This window comes from Marmota monax, unplaced genomic scaffold, assembly GCF_021218885.2.
Source record: "Marmota monax isolate L192 unplaced genomic scaffold, Marmota_monax_Labrador192_F-V1.1 WCK01_AAM20220418_F8-fsc00004, whole genome shotgun sequence".
Lineage (NCBI taxonomy): Eukaryota > Metazoa > Chordata > Mammalia > Rodentia > Sciuridae > Marmota > Marmota monax.
This window is the reverse complement of record NW_026692881.1, coordinates 5,153,669-5,177,702: the sequence shown is the minus strand read 5'-3', so window position 1 is coordinate 5,177,702 and position 24,034 is coordinate 5,153,669. Positions and strand designations below refer to the sequence as shown.

The following is a 24,034-nucleotide window of genomic DNA, read 5'->3' as shown; positions in this document are numbered from 1 at the left end:
ATTATTGTTTTACTTTTTATTTATTATTTTCAATGAAATCTTGATGTTGTAAGTTGAGTTGTATCCCCTCAAAAGATATGTTAACTGCTAACCCCTGGTACTTATAAATGTAACTTTAATTGGAAATAGGGTCTTCAGAGATGTAATGAAGTTAAGATGTGGTTGATAGGTGACCCTAATCCGAGATGACTGGCATCCTTAAGAAGAGAAAAATTTGTAGGCAGATATACACAGAGGGGGAGAATGTCATGTGACGGCAAGACACAGGTAAAAGAAGAAGGCAGAGTTCGGAGTAATGCTGCTACAAGCCAAGGAATGTATGGGGTTCCCAGAAGCTGGAAGAGCCAAGGAAAAATCCACCCCTAGAGGCTTTGGAGGGAGCATGGCTCTGCCTGCACCTTGACTTCAGAATACATATCCTTGTTTCAAGCTACCCAGATTGTAGTACTTTGTTACAGCAGCCACAACAAACTAATACACTTGGTGTAGCTGGTAAATTTCAACAATTAAGTTAATTGTCAGGCATTTCTTGCAAACAATAAGGGAAGTTTCTGGATCATTGGCTGCTAAGCTGTGTGGCAGAATCACAGATGCCACTGAATTTGAATCTGCATTTGTGACAGATGCCCTTCCTTTGCAAGGCCAAATTCCTTTAGGAAATCTCCCACAAACTCTGATGCACAAGCAACTTTGAAGGCCACTACTCTGATGACTCACCAAGTTCTGGGTGGTGGCTGAAGAGCGCTTCAGGCTCAGGAGGAGGAATTTGGACGTGAATCTGGTGAGGTCCTCAAGAGCATGCCTCTGCTCCTTCGTGCCTCATCAACCTCCCTTCTGTGTCTCTTGGTTCCAATGTGTGTTTTGTTTCCTTTGTAATTTTTTTTTTTTTTAACTTTAAAAAGCTCTCACTCCAGGCCTTGGGGGCAGGTAACAGATTGACACAGTGTCCTATGTGGTTTGTGGCATGTTTTTTTGTTTGCTTTTATTTGGTTTGTTTGTTGGCTTTTTTTGTTGTTTGCAGTTCTTGGAATCACCGCACCAATCAGGATGCAGAACAGTTCCGCTGAAAAATGTCCTGATGCCATCTCCTTATCGTGTCACCGCTTTCCCCCTCCTAACCCTGGCAACCACTGATCATCATGACAGTTTTATTATTTTAAGACTGTCATGTGAATAGAAGCAGGCAGTATATAGCTTTTTGAGAACGGCTTCTTTGAGAATTATGCCTTTCAGCGTCTTCCAAGTTGATATGTGTAGCAATAGTTCACTCTTTTATTGGAGAGTAGTATTTCATTGATGGTGCCATAGTTGGTTTATCCACCTGCTGAAGGATAATTGGGGTTGTTTCCATTTTCTGGTGATAATGAATAGTACCACTGAAAACACTTGTGTGAGCATTTATAAACGAAATTTTAATTCCTCCATAGTGAGGAGTAGGTTTGCTGAGCCATATGTTAAGTGTATGTTTAACTTTGTTAAAACTGCCAAACTTTCAAAATGATCTATTTTGAGTTAACTTTTGAGTAAGGTGTGAGGCTTAATTAAGGATTCTTCTTTTGTTTGTTTTTCTTTTTGGTCTGTGGATGTCTAGAAGTGATACCATTTGTTCATCCTTTGTCCATTGAATGCTTTTGCATTATTGCTAAAATGAATTGGCCAGATTGATGTGGGTTTATTTTGGGATACTTTATTCTGTTTCACTGATATATTTGTCCAACCCTTCACTAATACTGTGATGTCTTGATGACTCTAGCTCTCTAATAAGTCTGAAAACTGGCTAAAATTACTTCTTCTATTACAAATTTGTTTTAGCTTTTCTAATGCATTGGCCTTTTCTTATAGATGTTAGAAACAATTTATCTATATTTGAAAATGCCCTCATGGGATTTTATTTAGAATTATTTTAAATTTATAGACCAGTCTGGAGAGAAACAACATCATTGCTTTATTGACTCTCCCAACATGTGAACATAATTTGACTTTACATTTACTTAAGTCTCAATTTGCTGCATCAATGTTTCATACAGATCCTATATAAGTTATGTTAACTTTATAACTTACTTCATTTTGGAGCTATTAGTCATAATATGTCTTTAAAATTTATTTTCCAGTTCTACATTGCTAGTATACAGAATATAACTAAGTGTTGCATATGGAGCTTGAGTCCTGTAGACTTGCTGAGTTGAATTTTTGGTTCTAGGAATTGTTTTGTAGATTAATGGGATCTTGTATAGACAATTTTGTTGGTTGTGGATATGGACAATTTTATTTCTTCATTTTCAATATATATACTTTGGTTTCTTTTTCTTGCCCTATTATTGGTATAGGGCTACCAATGAACTGTGCCTTACCCTGTTTTTTTTTTTGGGGGGGGGGCGGGGGGACAGCTTTCCATCTGTCACTATTAAGTCTAATGTTAGTAGTAGGTAAGTATTTTTACATTAGTAAAAATTAGTTAGTAGTAGTAGTATTTTTACATATTAGTAAGGTTTAATTTGTTAATATTCACCATTTTCTTTAAAGGTTTCTGTGTCTATATTCATGAAGGATATTAGCCTATATTTTTTGTTGGATAATAGGTAATACTGTCCTCATAAGATCAATAGGGAGTGTAACCTTCCTTTTTATTTTCTGGAAGAGCTTATGTAGAATTGGTATTATTTCTTTCCTAAATGTTTGGTAGAATTTCCTGGTAAGGTCATTTAGGACTAAAGACTTTGGTTTTAGAAAACAACTGAGGCATTAAATTTATAGATGACTATTCAGGTCATTGATTTCATTTTGGGTGAATTTTGATAATTGTGTTTTTCAATGAGTTGATCTATCATCTAAACTGTTGGGCTTATATAGAGATGTTCATATATTTTCTTATTTTCTAATATTTGTGGAGTATGTTGTAATGTCTCCTTACTTTCCTGACATTGGGCATTTGTGTCTTTCTTTTCATTTTGTTAGTTTTGTTAGGAATTATCAGTTGTGTTGATGTTTTCAAGTTTTGGTTGCATTGATTTTATCTGTTGTTTTTATCATTTCAACATTTGTGATTTCTGATTTTTATTGTTTTCTTCCTTCTGCTTGCTTTGAGCTTAGTAATTCTTCTTCTTTGGTCTCTTAAGATAGAAATTTAGATTTTTATTTGAGATCTTCTTTCTTTTTAAATGTAAGTATTAGAAACTTAAGAATTTCCCTAAAACACTGTTCTACTTATATCTTAAAAGTTGTGAAATGTTGTGTTTTCTTTTTATGTATAGTTCAAAATATTTTCTAGTTTTCCATTATTCTTTCTTTCTGATCCATGGGTTATTTATAACTGTGTTTTTAAGTCTTTGGGAAATTTCTTTGTTATCTTTCTGTTGCAAAATTTTAGCTTAATTCCATTATAGCCAGAAAACATACTTTGTAGGATTCAGTTATTTTATTAAGTTGTTAATTTTTTATGAAACAGAATATGATTTTCTTGGGACTGTTTCATGTGAACGTGATGATAGTGTATTCTGTTGCTGTTGTGTGAAGTGTTTTATAAAGGTCAGTAAAATCTAGAAGGTTAATGGAAGTTTCTAGTACTTCTATATCCTTGCTGATTTTCTATCTACTATATATATCTATATCTATATCTATATATATATATCTATATATATAAATCTACTATATATATCTATATATATAAATCTACTATATATATAGATATATATATATATATATTACTGAGAAAGTCGTGCTGGAGTCTCTATAATTATAAATGTATTTATTTCTCATTTCAGTTCATACTGTTTTTGCATATTTGTATTTCTGCTTTTAGGTTTATAAGCATGCAGGATTGTCATGTTTTCTTGGGGAATTGAATGAACCTTTTATCATTATGTAATGTCCTTCCTTACCATCCTTTCTCTGATGTCTATTTTGGCTGTTATTGACATATCTACTCCAACTTTCATTTGATTAGTGCTTGCATGATACATTTTCTATCCCTTTATCTTTAATCTACCTATATCGTTATATTTGAAGTGAGTTTCTTGTAGGCAGCATGTAAATTGGTTTGTGTTTTTTTTTTTTTTTTTTTTTACAAAATTTATTCTGACCATCTGTCTTTTCCCTGGTATATTTACATCATTTACATTTAATGCATTTGTTAATATATTTAGATTTAGGTCTTCCATTTTCTTGTCTTTATTTCTTCCCTGTTATTTTTTTTCTGTTTTTTCTTTTCTGCCTTCTTTTGGGTTATTGAACCTTTTAGTATCCTGTTTGGATTTACATATTGTGAGTTTGAATATATTTCTTTGATTATTTTTTATAATGGTTGCCTTGGAGATAAAAATATGCATACTTACCTTTTCAAGTGTACTAAGAATCAATAATTTACCACTTCAAGTGAGATGTGGCTCTTACTGTTATTTAGTTCCTTTACTTTACACACATCAAAAAACTCCATCAGACTATTTTATTTTTGTTTTTAGCTATCAGACATATTTTAGATAACTCGAAAGGAGAATAGTCTATTATATATATATATATACTTGATTGCTTTCAAGAGTTTTTCTTTTTCTCTAGTTTTTAGTATTTTGATTGTGATGTGTCTAAACATGGGTTTCTTTAGGTTAATCTGTTTGGGGTTTACAAAACTGCTTAGACTTTTTTTTTCTTCAAACTTAGGGAGTTCTTAGTCATCATTTCTTCAAATAATTTTTCTTTTGGACTCTGATAACACAAGTATTAGACTTTTTGTTTTGTTCTACAGGTCCCTAATGCTCTGTTAATTTAACTTCATTAATTAATTTTATTTTTTGAGGTGGGATCTTTTTGTGTTGCCCAGGCTGGCCTTTAACTCATCATCCTTTTACTTCAGCCTCTCAAGTAGCTGAGATTATGGGAGTGTGCCATCATGCCCAGCTATCCTTGTTCATTTTTTTAAAAAAGTATTTCTTTCTCTTGTCCCAAGTGGATAATTTCTATGAGTGTATCTTCAAGTTAATCTCTTCTTTCCTCTATTGTCACCATTCTTATATTGAGTTCATCCAATGAGATTATCTGTTGTTTTCAGTTTTAGTAATTTTATATTTCAACATAAAATTCTGATTCGATTTTTCTTTATCTCTTCTTTGTATTTGCTGAGACTTCTTATTTGTCCATTTCTTTTAAGATTGTTCTTGATTATTTGTTGGAACATTTTACAATAGTGGCTTTAAAGCCTTTGCCAGAACATTTCAACATTTCTGTCACCCTTGAGTTGATGTTTGTTGATTTTCTTTTTCCATGTGAATTGAAATTCTGTTAGTTTGTATTCTGAGCAATGTTGGAGTTTATTTTGGACATCTTGAACATTATAAGACTCTTGGTCTCATGTCCCACCTGTGGTGGATGTTGATATTTTTGTTTTGGCAGGTGAGGCTCGGGTCACAAATCCTAGAATGTTTGTGGGCTGTTTCCAATGTCAGTTCAGGCTACGAAACATTTACTGTCTTCTGATCTTTCCCTTATGTGTGCCACCCAGTGGCCAGTCTGATGGTAATCTCTTTAAATTTTACTCCTTTAAAAAAAAAAAAATTGGGAATTAGTATCCTAGCTATGAGTGATGAGTGAGCAGCTCAGGAAGGAATACAGGAGCTGCTTTTCTGAGCTCCTCCCTCTCTGATATTCCCCCACTTCTCTCCTATCCCTGAGTTTTGCCCTTCGATGACCCTCCAGCCAGGTATCTGCAACTTGAGTTCTTGCTCTACTGCACACATTTCAGCTGCACCTGCCTAGAAGAAGATGATCAGACAATAAGAATTCAGTAAACTTGTAGACAGTGTGGTGTACTTTGAATTCTCATCCTCTTTCCCTATCTGCCTGTCACTCATTTACTCGTCAGATTCCTTGAATTACTGTGCTATGCATCCTGTCCAGGTTTTATGGCTACACTTAGGCAAAAAAAAAAAAAAAATTATGGTGAGGTGTTATTGCTCCATGATACCCTGTCAGTGGTTCTTAACCAGACATGCACATCTAAGTCATCTGTGGAACATTTTTTCCCCTAGTATAATAAAAGGGGAGTGGGGCTCATATCCTTCCCTACCTCTAAGATTAGAGACTCTTGAAGAGGATAGTCATAGTAGGGGGAGTCCTTGGAGACTAAGCTGGCACCAGTAGATAGGGAGAATAGGCATCCAGCTGCCCACCAGCTGGGGACTCCTCTACCAGCCAGCATGTTTTTGGGGACCCTTGGTTTATCCAGAAACAAAATAGATAGAGAGCCATCTCATCAAAGTTCCATGGCTAGTGATACATTATTTAAAATATTTTTTGAATAAGGCAGCTACATTGTGTTGTTTCAAGTGAAGCTTCAATCCTCTACAGGTACAGCATTATTTTCTATGGGTGCAAGTGTTCCACTGCTGGAAAATTACTTTTAACATAAAACTCCCAAGTCTAACATGAAAATAAAGGAAAAGAATAGAAGACTCAAATCTGTACCTTTAAAAACATTCACAGTAAGTCTCTGACACCAAACAGGGTCTATAAAGAGTAATTTTACATTTGCAGTTATTTCAGTCATTTTTGGGTTGGTGAAAATGTTTAAAAATATAAGCTCAACAATGTTTACACTAAGATACTCTCTTTTCTCTCTCCCTTTCTCTTTCTCTTCCCCATCCTCCCTCCCTCTTTTCCTTCCTTTTGGTACTGGGGATTGAACCCAGGGACACTTAACCACTAAACTACAACCCCAGCCATTTATTTTGTATTTTATGATGGAGTCTCATGAAGTTGCTTAGGGCCTCACTAGGTTGCTGAGGCTGGCTTTGAATTTGTGATCCTCTTGCCTCCTCCTCCCAAGCAGCTGTGATTACAGGTGTGTGCCACCATACCTGACTGTCTTCTTTCCTAATAAGTCTCACATATTAGGCACTTTTTATTGCTCTAAGCACATCTAAACTTAATTCAAGAGTAGGAGAGTCTGATCTAGAGAAGCCCTTGCTTTAAAATCACAGGCTACCATGGCTACTCCTGCCTGGGAAGCTGGAGATAAGGTTTCAACCATTATTCCCAGACCACTGGGTGACCACTGGGGTGTCTCTCACATTCTGCCACTGTCACTTTTGCCAGTCATGTGCTGAGTATCTGATCGTGGCAATGTGTGTGTGCCTGGTGCTTCAGGGTAGAGTTTTATTTCTTCATCTCAGGGCCTCCCAGTACCTCTTATCTGAGGATTCCATATCTGCAAATTGAACCAACTGCAGATACAAAATATAGTTAGGCCTGGGATGGTTGTGTCTGTACTGAACATATACATACATTCCCTCGCCCCTTGTCATTATCCCCCTGATAATACAATGTAACAGCTATTTACATAGCATTTGCTTGTATTAGGCATTATAAGTAATCTAGAAATGATTTGAAGTATATGAAGGACTTCTGTAGGTTCTGTACAATCCCCCATCCTGTATGAGGGACTCCTCCTGCATCATGAATTTTGGTATCCAATGGGGGATGTCTTAGAATGAATCTCTGTGGATATTAAGGAAGGGCTGTATCTTGGTTTGGGCCAGTTTTATGGTTATCACAAAAGTGGGTAGATGGGGATCTGCATAGTCCCCAGCCTCTGATTTTCAGTATGTGACTTAAAGGCAGGAATGAAGGTGCAGAGATTGCAGCTACCGAAAGTTACTGGCTGGGTTTTTAGCAATTTCAGTTCTGAGTCTGCCAGAGTCCAGGTCAGCTTTTACCTCTGGAAACCACCTGCCCACCTCTGTCCACACACAGATGTCAGCACTATGCCATCCTCAGAGTGGCCCCTGCCAGGTTGCAGGTCACTGCACAACATCTGTGAGCCCAGATGGAGGGTCTGTTTCTAGAGTAGGAAGAGCTATTTCGGGGCATTAGGTCAAACCTCTTTCTGGGTCTTGATTGCTCATTTTTCTTTGCTGCTGTTGATATGCTTGAAAAATCAAAGCAGTTTATAGCCCCTGGCCCAGGACATGTTTGATTAGCTGGCTCATCATGGAAGATGGCTCATCAGAATAAGAGTCCAGCAAGGTTAAAAGTTGCAGTGTTCATCTCTGTGGCAGGGGCACCTGCTCTGTATCTCAACTGGTTACTTGATTTGGCGGCTGTGTGACAGGGCTTGGTGCATGACATCTGTAGCATGCTGCTGTGCAAACAGACATCATCTACAAAACATCATCCACAACCAAAGGGTTCCCTGGGTTTGACTCTAGGCAAGTCTCATTACTTTTCAAGCCACAATCCCTTGACTATAAGATGGGTACATAATATAATTTTACTTTGTAGTTTTGTCATGAGGATTAAATAAGACAATGCCTGTGAAAGTAATAGCCACATGGAACAAATGCTCAGTGAATCTAAATGATGCGCTTCATTATTTCTTTTTCTTCCTCTTCAATGGCTAGTTGTGTGCCTTTGGTGAGGTACCTAATTTCTTAGACTTCTTCTCATGTAAAAAGTAGGAAGAGTAGACTTGTGGGAGGATTAAATGGGACACAAGTATAAAGTCTTGAGGCTAATAGGTTAATTATTACCTGATATAACAAAAAATTAATAGCCTCCATAACTCCACTTGATTAATTTAATCTGCTATGCTTTTTAAATGTTTGCTAATATATAAAGAAAAGCCACCCTGACACTGTCACTGGCCAAAGTGAGGCAATGTCCCATAACCCATCATACCATTGATTAGATAATTGAAAACTCCAGCTGCAGAACTGAGTGTTCTTCCCCACTGAACATCTGCCAACTCCCATCTTACCTCCATCAAATACATCCCTAAGGATACTACCTGCTGTCCTCTCTTACACCTTTCTTCTCTCCCTCTGCATCTACTGTCCAGGGCCAGCAAGCACCCTACCCTCCTCCTCTTCTCTTCCTGTTTACCTTAACTTAAACACTGTTGTCTTCTGGGGACAGTGTGTCAAGTTGAGGATCTTATTCTCCTCACATTGTGCATCCTGCAAGAGGTATCATCCTGACTCTGCATTGCTTGCAAGCTATTTCTTTCTTCTTACAACATCCCAACTCTTTCTGACTCTTTGAGGTCCTTTCTAGCTCTTGCCCTTTGGCTCTACTACCTTCTCGTTATCATTGAGACCATATTATTCCCCTTCTTTCCCATTCACTAAACACTGGCGCTCTCTTTCTCTCCGTCACAAATCTGGTTCATGGAGTAGAAGTAACTGATCTCTCATTTCCCTTACCTTTCCATCTGTAATTGTATTTCCCCCTTACCTGAGCCTTCCTCTCCTCCAATGGAGTCCTACATGCTCACCTGCAATAACTTCAGTATGTCTGACATTGCAAACACAATATAACACTTTACACCCATCCCCAGTTCTTCCGCTGAATTATTCTTCAGTTCAAGACCTCCAACTCCACATTATTTCACAAAACCCTTCATTGTCTTCATGTCTTTGTAGTTAAGCTTCAAAATGTTGGTCCACAAAATGATCCCTCCTTTGCCCATTCAGTTTTCTTGATTTCTTTCCTTTGTGATATTCATCAGGCAAAACTCCCATATGAGCTGAACCTGGCCTTCCACACCCATTTTGCATACCTTTTCCTGAGCACTGCGTGTCATGGAGAATCACAAAGCCAGGCTGCTGATTATACTTTGCAGTTTGTCATAAACAATGGCTTGTGCATTATCCCCCTTACCTCCATTGTATACTTCATCTTTTGTTTTCAAACCCTCATCCTCCTTCCTTTCCATTTTAGATATCAGCTGAGAGCCCCCGTCTTTCTTTTCCCAGTTAAGCCCACCTGCATTTGCACTCATTAGCCCATGACCTTATCCTCTCACACCACTGAAAAATTAAGTGGCCTTCCTTGCTACAGCCACTTCCTTCCTGGGCTGTGGATTCATTATTCTCTCTTCCCTCTCTAGGATTTTGCCTTCTGTTCTTTTCATGTCTCTCCTGCTTTACTGAATTAGTCAGCTTTCTGTCACTATCATGAAATACTTGACACAGGCTACTTATGAAGTAAAGAGAGGTTTATTTAATTCACAGTTTTGGAGTTTCAAAGTACAAGATTGCGGCTCTGTGGGTTTGGCCTTTGGTGACGGTAGTGGATGGTGGCACATCATGGTGGGAACATGTACAAGAACAAATAGTCACTTTTCCAGTTAGAGCAGAGACAAGGAGAATGGGTCAGGTTTGTTCCTTTTATAACAATGCTCTAAAGAAGACTCAAGGAGTTACAGAATTATCAAAGGCATGTGAACTGCCTTGTCAGAGCACACTTTCAGTGACCTAAGGATCTCGCTTTAAGTTCCACTTTCCAAAATTTCCAAGTCTTCCCAATAGAGCCACCTCAGTGACCAAACTTTTAATACATGGACTTTTCAGTAACATTCAACATCCAAATCATAGCAATTACTAATCTCTTTCTCTCCATTCTCATTGCTATTCTGCATAAAATCTAGTTTTAGAATTCAAGAAAAAAAAAAAAAAACACACATGCAATTTTTTCACCCTCCATTCCAGCTAATGCCCGTTTCTTCCACCTATTCCCTCTCTTTTATCCTCTTGTTCACCCACCACAGTTTGATGATTTCACCCTGTTTCCTGAAAGGACTTTTGTCAAGGTCAACTGTTTTCATATTTCCCATGTGGTGTTCCTTTTTGTCGTCTTTACCCTCTTTTTAACATTTGGCTAAGCTGGGAACCACCTCCTTGACACCATCTCTTCCCTGGTCTTCTGTGGTATTATCATTAGCCCACAGTTCTTCATAAGTCACAGACTGTTCTTCTTTAGGAGGGATTCCCCTCTCCTGCCTAAACTCTAATGGTCTACATTCCCCAAGAGACAGTCTTATACTTCTCTTGTCCCTGTTCTCCTTTCTGGATTTCATCCAAACCAATGGCTTTTAGTATTTGCACATTAAACTACTCCAAATGGTAGTCTCTCTCCCAGTCTTTTCTCTGAGCATTTAAATCCCTTTGAATGCTTCATGGATAGATTGACCTTGACATATAACAAAGAGAACTCTCCGGCCTCAGCCTACTCCAGTTTTTCCATCCCTACAGTGGCTCTACAGCCATCTAGTTTCTTGAACCCCCAAACAGAAATCATCCTTGATCTTTTAATTTCCCTTACACTCTATATTCAATTCAGTGGATGCACCAATATCATAAAGAGCTAGACGCAGGCAGAGGAAAACCAGAGAATCTTATTTCACTGACAGGTGATCAGACAATTTCAAGCATCTCTTTATACTTACTCCCTGTCCCTGTGAGCCAGGATAGGATTGAGGTTCAGAGGAGTGGGGAAAGGTGTGAAAGATATCTTGGTAGGAGATTATATTTGCTCCCCCAGGATAAAGATTAGCTATGCCTTGTTTGACAGTGGAGGTAAACATTAATTGGGGATAAAATGAGCCTGCACTTTTTAATTACTAACAGGGACCTTAAAATTGTGGGTGTCATTCTGGGGCCAGGAAGGAGGACTGAAGGAGAAGAAAAATGTCTTTATATGTTTTCTTCTACTGGGTTCTAATTTTCTAGTAAACCAGTTACAAGAAACATGTCACCTCACTCCCTGATTGAGACTTTTCAAAGGTCTTCCACTAAACTTAAAATCTGAATCCACACAGGGGCATCATACAATCTATTGCCCATCTCTGTACCCTTACATATATAGTAGTCCTCTCTCCCATCCTGTAGCACAGTGGGCTTTCTATAGATCCAGGACATTTGCAAATGATCTGGTTTCCTAGAAAGGTTTTGGCTGTTTTTTTTTTTTCTTTCTCATCTTCCTTAGGGCCATTTCAGTAGGAAGTCCAATTTCACAATATGATTTGTTTTCTCTGTCTCTGTCTTAACACCTATCACTTAATTATTGGTTGGATTCCTTGTTTCACTCTCTATTGTCTCCTTTAAGTGAGTCCTGTGAGGGCAGATGTGTTAGTTATCTTTGTCACTGTGAAAAAATACCTGAGATAATTGATTTATAAGGAGGAAATGTTTATTTTGGCTTACAGTTTTAGAGGTTTCAGGCCACAGTGACTTGACTCTGGGGTGGCCTAGTGGGTATACATGACAGAGAGTCTCTGTTTATCTACTGGCTGCTGAGAAACAAACAAAGAGAAAGTAGAGCTGACAGTACTCTTTTCAAGGGCACCCCCCCACCAGTGACCTAACTTTCTCCCACTAGGCCCCACCTCTTAAAGGTTCCACCACCTCTAATAGAACCATAGGCTGGGGACCCAGCCTTTAACACATGGGTCTTTGAAGAATACTCCAGATCCAAACTATAGCAGCCTCCATTACAATTACTCCCACTGAGCCTAACCCAAGCTCTGACATGTGTAAGGACAACAAATATCTGTAAAGTATAAGAATAAAATTTGTTTTACTTACTGATGTCACTGTGAAGGGCTATTTCTTCTTGAGTTTAGGCATCAAGTGGAAAGATATTTTGATTTCTCTGCTGAGCAGAGGAAATAGGGGAAGTGGTGGATACTGAGAAGCTAATGATGCCTGTATTTCAGGGCCATTTATTTGCATGGATTCCTTCTAAGGCAATGTGATCCGCAAGGTCAAGTATTTTTGAAAAATTCTAAAAAGCAAGTGTTATAATCCTTTTGAGCCATTATAACAAAATAGTATAGGCCAGGTGGTTTATAAACAAATATTTATTTCTCAAGGTTCTGGAGAATGGGCAGTTCTGGATCAAAGTGTTAACAGATTTGGTGTCTGGTGAGGGCCTACTTCTTGTTCATAGATGTCTTTTTGCTGTGTCCTCCCATGGCTAGAAGGCCCAAGGAGTTTTCTAGGGTCTCTCTATAAGGATACTAATTTCATCATGAGGGTTCTACCCCTGACCTAATCACCTCCTAAGGGCATCACCTTGCGGGATAGGATTTTACCATATGAAACTTGTGGGAATACAAACATTCAGTCCACAGCAGTAAGATTAAAATAATGTTTTTTTTCCCCTCTTCATATGGAACACCTCTCTATTAAACATGTTTTTTATTTGCTGATGCTTTGACATTTTGGGACCTTGCTGATCAGAGACGGGGGGGACTGTGCTTTCCAGAGCTAGATAATTCCTGGAGCAAGCAACTGACCTACCTGAGAGCAGAGCTTCCATATACAAATAAACCAAACAAAGCCCTTACCCCAGGCCACCTCCTTTGTGGAATTCTTAATGGCCAAGCTACTGTTTCTGTGCCCTAATTACCTCAGGGCCAGGTACCAGACAACTCTGGACAGCTCCTAGCTCCTCAGAACCTGTTGGAATTATTCACAGCAGCTAATCCCCAAACTGTTTACTCCCACTTGCCAGTTTCTCCTCTCAAAAATCACAATAAAGGCTCTTGACCACTTTTTCCTTCCATTCCCTGTGCCCCTGACTGACCCTGGTGTTTCCCTGTGTGGCCCCGCATGCCCTGCCTCCTGTTTCCAGGGATTGGAGAGAATAATAAATTTCTTCCTTCATGAGAGTCATTCCCATGCCTATTTACCCTGCTGAGTTAAAACAAATCCTGGGTAATTCAAAAACATCCCAAGTTATATAAACAGCAGCCCCTTATCAGAGTGGCCTTAGCTGTGGGCCCCACAGATGCCTCCTCCTCCTCACATGCATCCTGAGGACTAAAGACAACACCTTCTGGTCCTAGGGGCTGCTCAGCCACAGGTTGAATCACAGCCAAAGCCTGGGCCTCCTCAGCCCCTGAGCCCGCCAGCTCCTGAGGATAGACAGTGACCTTGAGCAGATTTCATTTTTCCTGTTTGGCATCATACTGTAGCTCCTAAGCATAAGGATCCAGGAAGGCCCAACTGGGGAAGCCGACTTCTGGAAAGTGTCACTGTAATGCCAGATTCGTGGGACCCCAATAGACCTCCAGGAGCTGAATCCGATGCAATCACACAAGAGTTCTTTTTGCAAGCTCGAGCCTGGACTCACAACCGTTTCCGATTCAGCGGTCCCAGGGAGTGAGTCCCATTCCTTTGTTCAGTGACATTTTATAGGTTTTGGGGGGATACTCTATGTATCACAACATCACACAGCAAATCATTCCATACCGTGGGAAAGTCAAACAACAACTCTTAACATTGATTAGCATATTCACTGGTGGGAATAAGTTGGGTAGGGGTGATTGGTTAGTACAAGAGGGGGGGTTCGTTTAAACTGATTGGTTTAAGCCACAAGGTGTGTGCATGCTAAACTACATGGTTTCCCAACATGTTATCAACCACCATAAACTACTGGGGGGGGGGGGTCATCTGGCATCCCAGGTATTTTCCCTGTCTCGTGCTGATTGGTGGTTGCTAGGGGGTTGCTATGGGTCCTTACCTAGTCTGAGTCCGGGACACCTGGAGCCACAGACAGACAACTCAGCCGGGTGGGTATGTGCCTAGGAGTGCTCTGTGGGTCTTTCTAAGGATAAGGGTCATGCCCTCTTCCTTGGACAGGCTTTGCTCTGAGGTAGAGGCTGGTTTCTCAAAAATGGAGTCACAACAGTTTCTCATCACTTGCCCTTCTTATAAATTATTCACTTGACAATGGAGCTTCTGCCCCAGTAGTTACAAGCTGCCCCGCTGAGGAGCCTGAGAAAAGCCTCTCTGCCTCTGAACTTCACTCATTCACTCACCCATTCATCCTTATATTTCATTCATGCAACACTTATTGAACTTTTGCCAAGCTCTATGTTAAGGGCAAGGGACACAAGGTCAAATGAAGTCACCCTCCAGCATTGGGCATGCCAACCAACAATTGTTGTCTCAGTGTGATACCTGCAGCAATGGATGGAAGTATGGGGTACTGGGAGGGGAGTGGAGGGGGGTACCCAATCTGACAGTAGGGTGGGAGGAGATCGGAAGAGGAAGGGATATTTGAATTGAATTTTGAAGAATGAGTAAGAATTAGGTGAGCTTGGGATGGAGGGAACATGCCAGATATTCATTCATTTGTGTTCAGCCACTTGTTTCTGGAGCCCCTTATTAAGGCTACTCTCTGTGATAAGCACATGTGATTCCATGATGGACAAATCTGGCACATCATCTCCTTTTGTGACATTTTCAATGAGTCAAAGAGATAGGCATTAAATCAACCATTGTTCAGTCATGCAAAGAAGCCACAGATTATGATATCTGTGAAGGCAAACATAAGATGAGAAATGGTGTAGCTCAGCGAACTGATAGAGATGTGTGGGGGTCTGGGAAGGCCCCTGAGGGTATGCTGCCTCACCTTGGGTCTGAAGGGTGACAATGGGTGAAGCCAGCAGTGCTGGGGGAAGAGCATCCCAGATTCTAGGCAGAAAGAACCAGCAAGAGGGCAAAAGATTGGTGAGAGTGGAGCAGGATGAGGGTGGGAGGGGGAGGGGAGACTGATGAGGGAGTTAGGTTCCTCCAGCCAAGGTGAGCCTGATCCTCATGGAAAGGTGTGGATAGTGACTTTCAGAGTAGATTTTCAAAAGACCATTCAGGCTACTTGGCTGGGAGGCTGGCAGGCTGGGGCAACTCTGAGGCCTGGGCATTGAGTGACAGTCCTACCTGGCACCTGCTGGGGGTCCTTGGTACGCACCCCACCAGACTGGCCTTAGGAGGAGAGGAGCTGGTTAGGAAGGAGAGGGAAGCTGTAACTCATGCTGGAGGTTGGGCTAGAGATCCTCAATTAGGAATCAGCTCTCCTGCCTGGGAGATGCAGCCATGCAGGATGGTGATGCAGAAGTGCTGAATGGGAGGAAGGAACCGAATCCTGGCTCCATGGAATGGACTGAGCAAATGTTAAAGGTGGTTATTTTTCTGCACTCCATGGGAGAAAGGAGCTCCATGTTGTCCTTTACACTGTCTTCAGTTCCAGAACAATTCTTTTTGGACTTAGCTCTGCAAACATTTGTTGAATAAATGGGTCTTGAACATGGGTTAAACATAGGTGCAGATGCAGACTGAGCTGACTCAGGAAGCAGGGGCAAATTTCAGACACCTGGAATCTGCCTCCCTTTTTCACCTTTGTAAACACTGGACCGACTCACTGTTGCTTGTTCAATCATTTCCCAGTGTGGCTTGCAGACGGGGCAGGTTGTAGGCAGAATCCGGTAGTGATGTTAAGTTTCTCGAAGCTTCTGTATTTACCCAATTGTTACAGGATGCTCTTCCCAACCAGGCCCCCTGCCAGGCCTGTCTCTGCTGTTAATGCAATTTCCCCAACAGAATGCACAGACAAATGCCTGAGACAACAACCTGTGTTACTATCATTTTTCTCTTGGACTGACTGTTCTGGTACCCACCAACGGTTCTCCCAGGGCATCTCATTTGGAAATGTTCTGGGCTTGCTATATGCAGGCAATTGCCTTTAAGACAAAGATGATCTGATATAAGTCCATTCCCTTTCAGGCTTTTCTCCATTTAATTTGGGCTGCCTCAAATATGGGAGAGTGACTTACCCGGGACTCCTTAGCATATATTCATGTATCCGCCCAATCTTCCCTTAAGCTAAAAACACCTGTGAGGCATGCAAAACTTTTCTCCTAGTCATGCTTAGCCATTCAGAATTTTATTAAAAGAATGATTTATTAAGCACCTTGAGTGCAATAGACTTGGTGCCATGTGTTTAGCCTCCAACATCTTGTTTTATTTCTACCACATCCCTGTGAGGTGGATATTATTATATTTCTTCTTTTGGGGAAGTAAATGAATGTTTCAAGAGATGAAACCACATGTTTAAAATTGTGTCAGAATTTTGTACTAGGAAGGCAGGTCTTGCTCTTTTCTCCTGACCTTGGAGGACAGAGGCAGCCAACAAGCTGAATTGTTCTTTTGCTTCACCCGGTGGGCCAGGCAGCCAAATCTGGGAGATCATGTGGGACTGTGTTTGGAGGTGGGACTCCCCTCCAGGCACTGATGAGGGCCCTGAAGATAGGAAGGTAGATGGAAGGGAGATGCTCACAGTGGGGGAGTTGGACAAGACAGACCCAAGAGATTGCTTCCCCAGCTAGTGACTATGGGTGGGCGTGGTCTTGCAGGGGCTCCTCAGGCACTGAATAGCCATTCTGGGCTCCTAGATGTTGGCTGTTCACTGACAGTGACTCCTACAAAGAGGGCCCGATGAGCTCGATGTACACACATAAAATGTTGCCTTTGGTCTCTGAAGGCCATAGTATAGTTAGATTCATAGAGGTTATATCTATTTTATTAATCACATTCAAATATCTTCCTCTTGCATTCACCTGGAAGACACTGAGGTAGGCAACAACTTATTGTTGATGGTTGCATCAGGGAATAGGGTTATATGGTAGAAAATGTCCTGGACTTTGAATCAGAAAGCCTGGGTTCACACATGAGCTCTGTTGCTTCCTTAGTTGCCGTGGATAAGTCAAGGGAACCTCTCTGAGCCTCATTTGCAAGTTGGAATAGAAGAATTTGTTATTCTTGTGAGGATTTAATGGTGTAGGTTGTTAGCTCTTACCTGGGAACAATGATGTCCCTGAACAGTGTTTGGCAATGTCTGGAGACATTTTCAGTTGTTCCAGCTAGGGAAAAGGGATGCTGTTGCATCTGGTGGGTGGAGCCCAGGGATGCTGCTAAACATCCTACAATTTAGAGGTCAGCCCTCCACAGTTCTCCAATCCAAAACGTCAGTGGTGCCAGACTGAGAAACCTTGGTGTAAATAATTAAGCATCACCTAGTACTTAGCTCCCAGGAGGGTGTTAATCAAGGCTAATTGCTTTAGTTTCAGAGTGTTAAAGCTGGAATACTCTTTGCTGGGGCCCAGCAGCCATTCCCATGCTCCATGGCTGGGCTCAGGGAACCAGGGTGGTGGCTGTGAATGTGCCTGTGTACATTTGTTGGGAGCACCAGGTGAGGTAGGCTGTTGCCTTCCCATTTCTGGACCCCTCTCTCAATGCCTATATCATAGTGGTTTTCCACAGATCTTCCGAGGGCTGCCTGGATTGGATATCTCTTCCTAGGTGCAGGCATGTGCTGAGGTCTGTCCAGGACCAAAGTTCCTTTTACATTTGTATTCACTAGCGCCAGCATCTTTCCATTTTTTCCAGATCCGGGTTCTGGATGCAGGACCATCCCACCAGCCTGCAGCTGCTTGTGAGACTCTCTTCTCCCCAAGACTCCTCTTCATCTGGGCTTCTTTCTTGGCATAAGCAGCTCATGCTTTGGTCCCAGGTGGCTATGCAGTAGACAGATACTGGCTTGGGCTTCAAGGAGCCGCTGGGGCTTGGGCTGGGTGAGGTGCATCCACAGGAAGGAGGATAATTATGATTTCTGTGTCTCTCCCTTTTCCATATTGACTGGTTCCAGGTCTTTTCTGAGGCCACCAGGCTGGGGATTCAGGGACAAAGGGAATCTATTGTGTGTGTGTTGGGGGTGGGGTTGTGAAAGAATCTCAGGCAGCAATGGAAAAGGAGACTTAGTGGTTCAGGGACACATTAGCATCTTTGTCATCCAGAGAATGGCGATGAGGCCACTGAAAGGCCCTGCAGAGGAGCAGAGAAGAAGGCAGGATTTGGGCAGCATTCCTGAGATCCAGTGGCTAGGATGTGGAGCTTGGCATGTGGAGAGGTGCTGACATCCGAGTGTCTAGAGGAGTCAGAGGAGGAGAGGAAGAGGTTGGGGGGGGAATTCAGCTGGACTTGCTGGGGGAGGGATCCAGTGGGCCACAGAGGGAATGATATTGCCCAGTGAAGGAGGATAGAGGGGAGCCTTCTTCTCTCAGCAGGTTCAAGGCCACAGCCCAGTGGTGAGTCATCTTCTCTTCCTCCACCAAGTCTTGGAGGGGAAGGCCCTTGAGCATTTGAGTGCGGTCTCAAGGAACAGATGGGCTTCCTTAGAGAAGAGGGGACACTCTGGGCCCAGCCAGTTCCTACTATGATCCACAGGGTCTAGAGGCTCATTTCTATCTGACATTCCTGGAAATGATACTCAGGCCTGGGGGAGGAGGGGCACTGGGACTTTGGATGGTCTCAGGGGAGGTGCATTCTGCTTACTGCATCTTCATGTTCCTTTTCTGAGCCTCAGTTCTCTCTTTTGTAAAATGGGATAACCATCTGCACTCTGTCCCTCTCACAGGGCAGTAGTAATAATTAATTGGGCCCATTTCTGGGAATGGGCAGCACTGTGAACTCAGGAGTTACTACAGGGCAGGGGGCCACTCAGAGCCAAGCACATAGCTCAGTGTCACTGACTGAAGTGACACATGTGCCTGCTCCTTTATTCCCCTCCCTGCCTTCTGCAAGCATCTCTCAAAGCCTTCCTGGGGGGCACTGGGACCTGTGGATGGACTCAGCAGAAGTGCAAGGCTGACCCCAGGTCCAGGGTTGTCCAACATTTGTATGAAAGGCACCATTTCTTTACTCACAGACTCAGCAGAGATTGTCTGTCACACTTGCTCCAAACAAGTTGGTGGGCACAGGAGAGAGGCTGCCCAGCTGCCCCCCCAAGGAGACCTGTGTCCAGGTCATGGTCAGTGTCTGTTCCCCGCTGATCAGCTCTCCCCTCCCAGGTGCCTCACAAGTCCTAGTTGCCCTCCCTAGGCTTTGGAAATCTGTGTTGTTTCTGGGTCTCAGAATGGCTAATTGAATTGACGATAGACGGCCTTGGAGGGAAACTCCATGTGTGTTTCTAAAGTGCTTTCAGGGAGCTATAAAAGTGCCAGATTGTCTTTTTTTATGATGGTTCTTAAGGTCCTGATTTAAGAGGTTCTTGAGTTTTCCTGTTTTTGCCTGTGGGTTGCTCTTGCTGAGAAACTTGGGCCTCCTCTGAGTAAGTCCCTTCCCCAGTAACAACAGCCACCATGGGGAGAAATTCTTTCCCAAATGTAGACATGCTAAGAGGGGGTAGGAAAGTCACTTTTGCTGAGGTTCTGGTGTGAGCCAGGCGCGGAGTAAAGCTGTTTGCATATTCTATCTGTGGCTCCTAACAGAAGATGCTCCTTGTGACTCTGGAATTGTCCTCACTGTGCAGAGGAAGACACTGAGGCTCAGAGAAGTCCCAACTTGTCCCCTATCACACAGCTGCCAAGGGCTCACCATGGGTCTCCTCCATTTATCCCCGGTGAATAATACCACCTACCCACTCCAATTCCACCCAAAAGACAGTGGCCTGCAGGAGACCTTTCTTTCCCCTTGATCCCTACAGTTGATTTTTCATGTAGCAACTGAACTAATCCTCTTAAATATAGGTCAGATCACTTTTGCCAAAAATACTTCTGATGGTTTTTATTCTCACTTAGAATAAAACTCAAAGTCCTTGTTTTTTAAATCATTGTATATATTTACAGCATACAACATGATGTTTTGGTGTACATGATACTATAGATGGTTTTGATTGTCAAGCAAATTAACATATACATTATCTTACACAGTTATCAATTTTTCCTTTTTATGCCAGGAGTCCTTTTTATTACTTCCAAGGCCCTCAAGAAGTGACCATTGCTCCCTCTGGCCTCATCTCTAATCTCTTTCCTCCATACACACTTGGAACCTTCTTTTTGGTCCTTAAATATGATAAGCAAGCTTCTGCCTCGGGATCTTTGCACTGGCTTTCACCTCTAACTGTATAACTCTTTTCCCAGATAGCCTCATGCCTCACTTCCTTATCCTGTTGGCCCCTCTACCTTCAGAGAGACCTTCTTTGTGTGTCCTTCCTAAAATAATACCCTCTCTTTCTCTGGTCCCTTCCCTTCCTTACTTCATAGTTTTTCAAAATCTGACATTTATGTGAGCTCATTGGATAGTTGATTAATTGTTTCTTCACTCCCAGGTTTTAATAAAAGGGTCTAGTGTGTTTTGCCCCTATTGAACCCCAGTGCCTACAACAGCACCTGGGCATGAAGACACTCAACACATGTGGCCAGTGAAGGACTCGTTGAAGGGACACAGGGATCAGATGGATGCTGGAGGTGGGGACACGCAAAGAGCAAGGTAAAGGAATTAGAAGGCCATGTCCTTGTGAGAGAGCTTCCCAGTGTGGGCATCTGAAGGTGAAGGCACCAGGCTGCCAGAGAGCCTGGGGCAAGAAGGCAGAACTTGGAGGAGCTTTGGCACCATTTGAAGGAGGCAGCAGGAAGCCCTTTGCCAAGGTTCCTGGTGGCCTCTGGGCTTTCATCAAAGGCTGGGCAGGCAGTGCAGCGTGTGAAGTCAGCATCTGCTTCCAGATGCCTTCCTTCAAAGGCTGATCATCTGCGAGGCCTTTTCCCCGGAGTGACTGTGGTTCATGTCCTTTGCCTGCATATTTCAAGGCATAAAATAGAGCAAAACCAAAGAGTTCTTGTCCTTGCAGCTTGCATATCTGACCATAGGGGTGGGCTTGAGGAGGCTGGGGAGGAGACCTGCCAAGGCGGGGAGGCCGCAATCACCACCCTGAGCTGCTGATGGCTCATTTCTTGTAGAGACCTGGACCGTGACATGGAGCCTGTTGGTTAGTTTTCAATTCTCTGTGCCCATGGGCTGCTGTTGTGCAGTGGGGTTCTAAGATTTATCCTAACATTCAATCTTATCCCGTAGCTTCAATGGAAGCTAGTGGCCAGGCCACACTGGGGCCACCCAAGGTACAGATCATTTGGAGGAAGGGGAGAGAGGGCTATTATTTCCTAGGTGCCCACAGTGTCCAGTACCAAGGGAGACATTTACATATTCATGATTTCTTGAGTCTTTTTTTTGGGGGGGGGAAGGGGAGGGAACTAGGGATTTAACGCAGGTGTGTTTTACCACTGAGTCACATCCCCAGCCCTTTTTATTTTTTATTTTGAGACAGTCTCACTAAATTACTTAGGGCCTCTCTAACTTGCTGCGGTTGATCTTGATCTTGCTATCCTCCTGCCTCAGCCTTCCAGGTTGCTGGGATTACAGACATGCACCACTGTGCCCAGCCATTTCTTGAGTCTTAAGTGAGAAATGAGTTTCAGCATTCTCTCACATATCATAGAGGAGGCAAGTGGGGTTCAGAGAAGCCATGTGACTTTCCTGACAGAATTTCTGTCCCTATTAAGTAGTAGAAGCAGCATTTGAAGCCTTATCCTGGAATTCCACATCCAGGGCTCCATACAGCACCAGGCATTCAGGAGGCAGAGCCATCTTCCTGACTCTGCTTGAGGGTGGCTAGCATTCTTATCTGTTTTCTTTATCACTCTCTTGTCAGCTCTTCATAACAGGACCTCAGGTGGGAACATGAATGTGTTTCCCAAGGAGAAGAAGGAACAGAGAGGTTTGTCTGCTGGCCAGGATTTGACAAAAGATTAATTGCAAAAGAGGAATCAGTTCTCTCCCAGGCTTTCCCCCCAGCCTGTGGAGCCAGGAGAGATTTGCAGTTGCGAACTCAGGATCAGGAGGCAGAGAGCATTGGCTAGTGATCTTGAACTAGTCATTTCTGGTCTTAAAAAACAGTTCCTCATCTATTCTATGCCAATAGAAGTTATCCTTGCATCTAAAGCTCCCAGAATGGTGCCTTATATATAGTAAGTTTGCAAAAAGAGAAGAAGTCTTCCAGGATGATATACATAAAGGATTGTTGTCTACTGTTTTGGAGTCAGTTAACAAATATTGAGCACCTATCATGTGCCTGGCATTGTTCTGGGAGCTAGTGGTGTCCTGGGTTCTCTTGCCCCAGAGGCTATGGTATGAGACAGGGGACAGGCATGGAGGACTCACACCTGTCAGCTGGGATCTAACTGGTGACAGCAGCTTATTTATTACCAGGTCTAGGTAAGTCCTAGGTTGGGGAAGAGAAAGGGCAGAGTGTTCCAGGAACTGGAGCAGCATTTGGAAAGTAATGAGGTTGGAACAGCTTTGTTCTCTCCCCTGAACCTAATGGGCAGCCACTGGAAGGCTTTTAAGCGGGGACTGCCATTATCAGATTTGTGTTTTGATTGAAAAGTTCATTCTGGCTGCTGTGTGGAACCTGGTTGAGGGTGGAGTGGGGTGATGACTGTTGATGAGCAGAGACCAGCAAGGAGGCTACTGTAGTCATTTTGGCAGTGGATGAAGGTGTTTTGGAGTACGGCCCTGGATGGGCATGTTCTCTTCCTGGCCTCCTGGCCCCTTTCTTTTTCTTTTACTCAGTACTGGGGTTTGAATCCAGGGATTCTCTACCACTGAGCTACATCTCCAGGCCTGTTTTTATTTTTTCTTTTGAGGCAGGGGCTCACTAAGTTGCCCAGGCTGACCTCAAACTTGCCATCCTCCTGCCTCAGCTGGGATTACAGGTGTGTGCTACAGTGCCTGGCCTCCTGGCCCCTTTCTAAACCTTGCTGACAAAGCATTCACCACTAGCAAAGATAGACAGTGCTGTGATCTTTGTTGTGGATTGAATCAGGTCCCTCTTTAAAAAAAAGAAGGAAAAAAAAAAAAGATGTTACAGTCCTAACTCCAGTATCTCAGCACATAACATTCATTTGGAAATAGGATCTTTGCAGACAATCAAGTGGAAATGAGGTCATTAGCATGGGCCCTAATTTAATATGGCTGGTGTCCTTAATAAAAAGGAAAAATTTGAACACAGAGACTCCATAAGAGAGGGAGGATGTTATGAAGACAGAGAGAAGACAGGCATCTATAAGCCAAGAAGAAAGATATGGAATGAATCTTTCTTTTCTGGCCCCCCAGAGCAACCAACCCTGCTGATACATTGATTTTGGACTTCCAGCTTCCAGAACAGTAAGATAATACATTTCTTTTGTTTAAACCACCAATCTGTGTTGGGGAAGCTTTAGCAAAAGAATACACCCTCATCTCTTCAAAGAGTAAACTTGAGGACTTCTAAAATCTCTGCACACCTGGTCCTACCTGTGGGGGGTGCAGTGGTGGTGGTGATGGGGAGGGCTCTCCTGAAACTGGTGAGTGCTGGGGCTGTGGGAAGGTGGGCTGGAGAGCACGGGTCTCATAGGGCAGCTGTCTGTTCCTTTATGCCCTTGGTCTTTAGCTCTATCCTTGGGGGAATACAGAGCGTATGAAAGCTCTGCACTTGGTCTTCATTATGTCCCCAGACCCCTATGAAAGTTTCTCTCACAAAGTGTGAAGCAGTATATGGAGTCAGAGAATAGGGCTTTGTTATTGATTGTAAAATTCACTGTAAAATAGAGCAG

The 24,034-nt window shown here is 42.4% G+C and overlaps 1 protein-coding gene across 2 annotated transcripts in view; it reads left to right on the top strand.

The window, feature by feature from the left end:
* Nucleotides 1–24,034, top strand: part of Grid1 (glutamate ionotropic receptor delta type subunit 1) — a 719,927-nt gene that overhangs the window by 355,379 nt on the left and 340,514 nt on the right. The window lies entirely within an intron of this gene.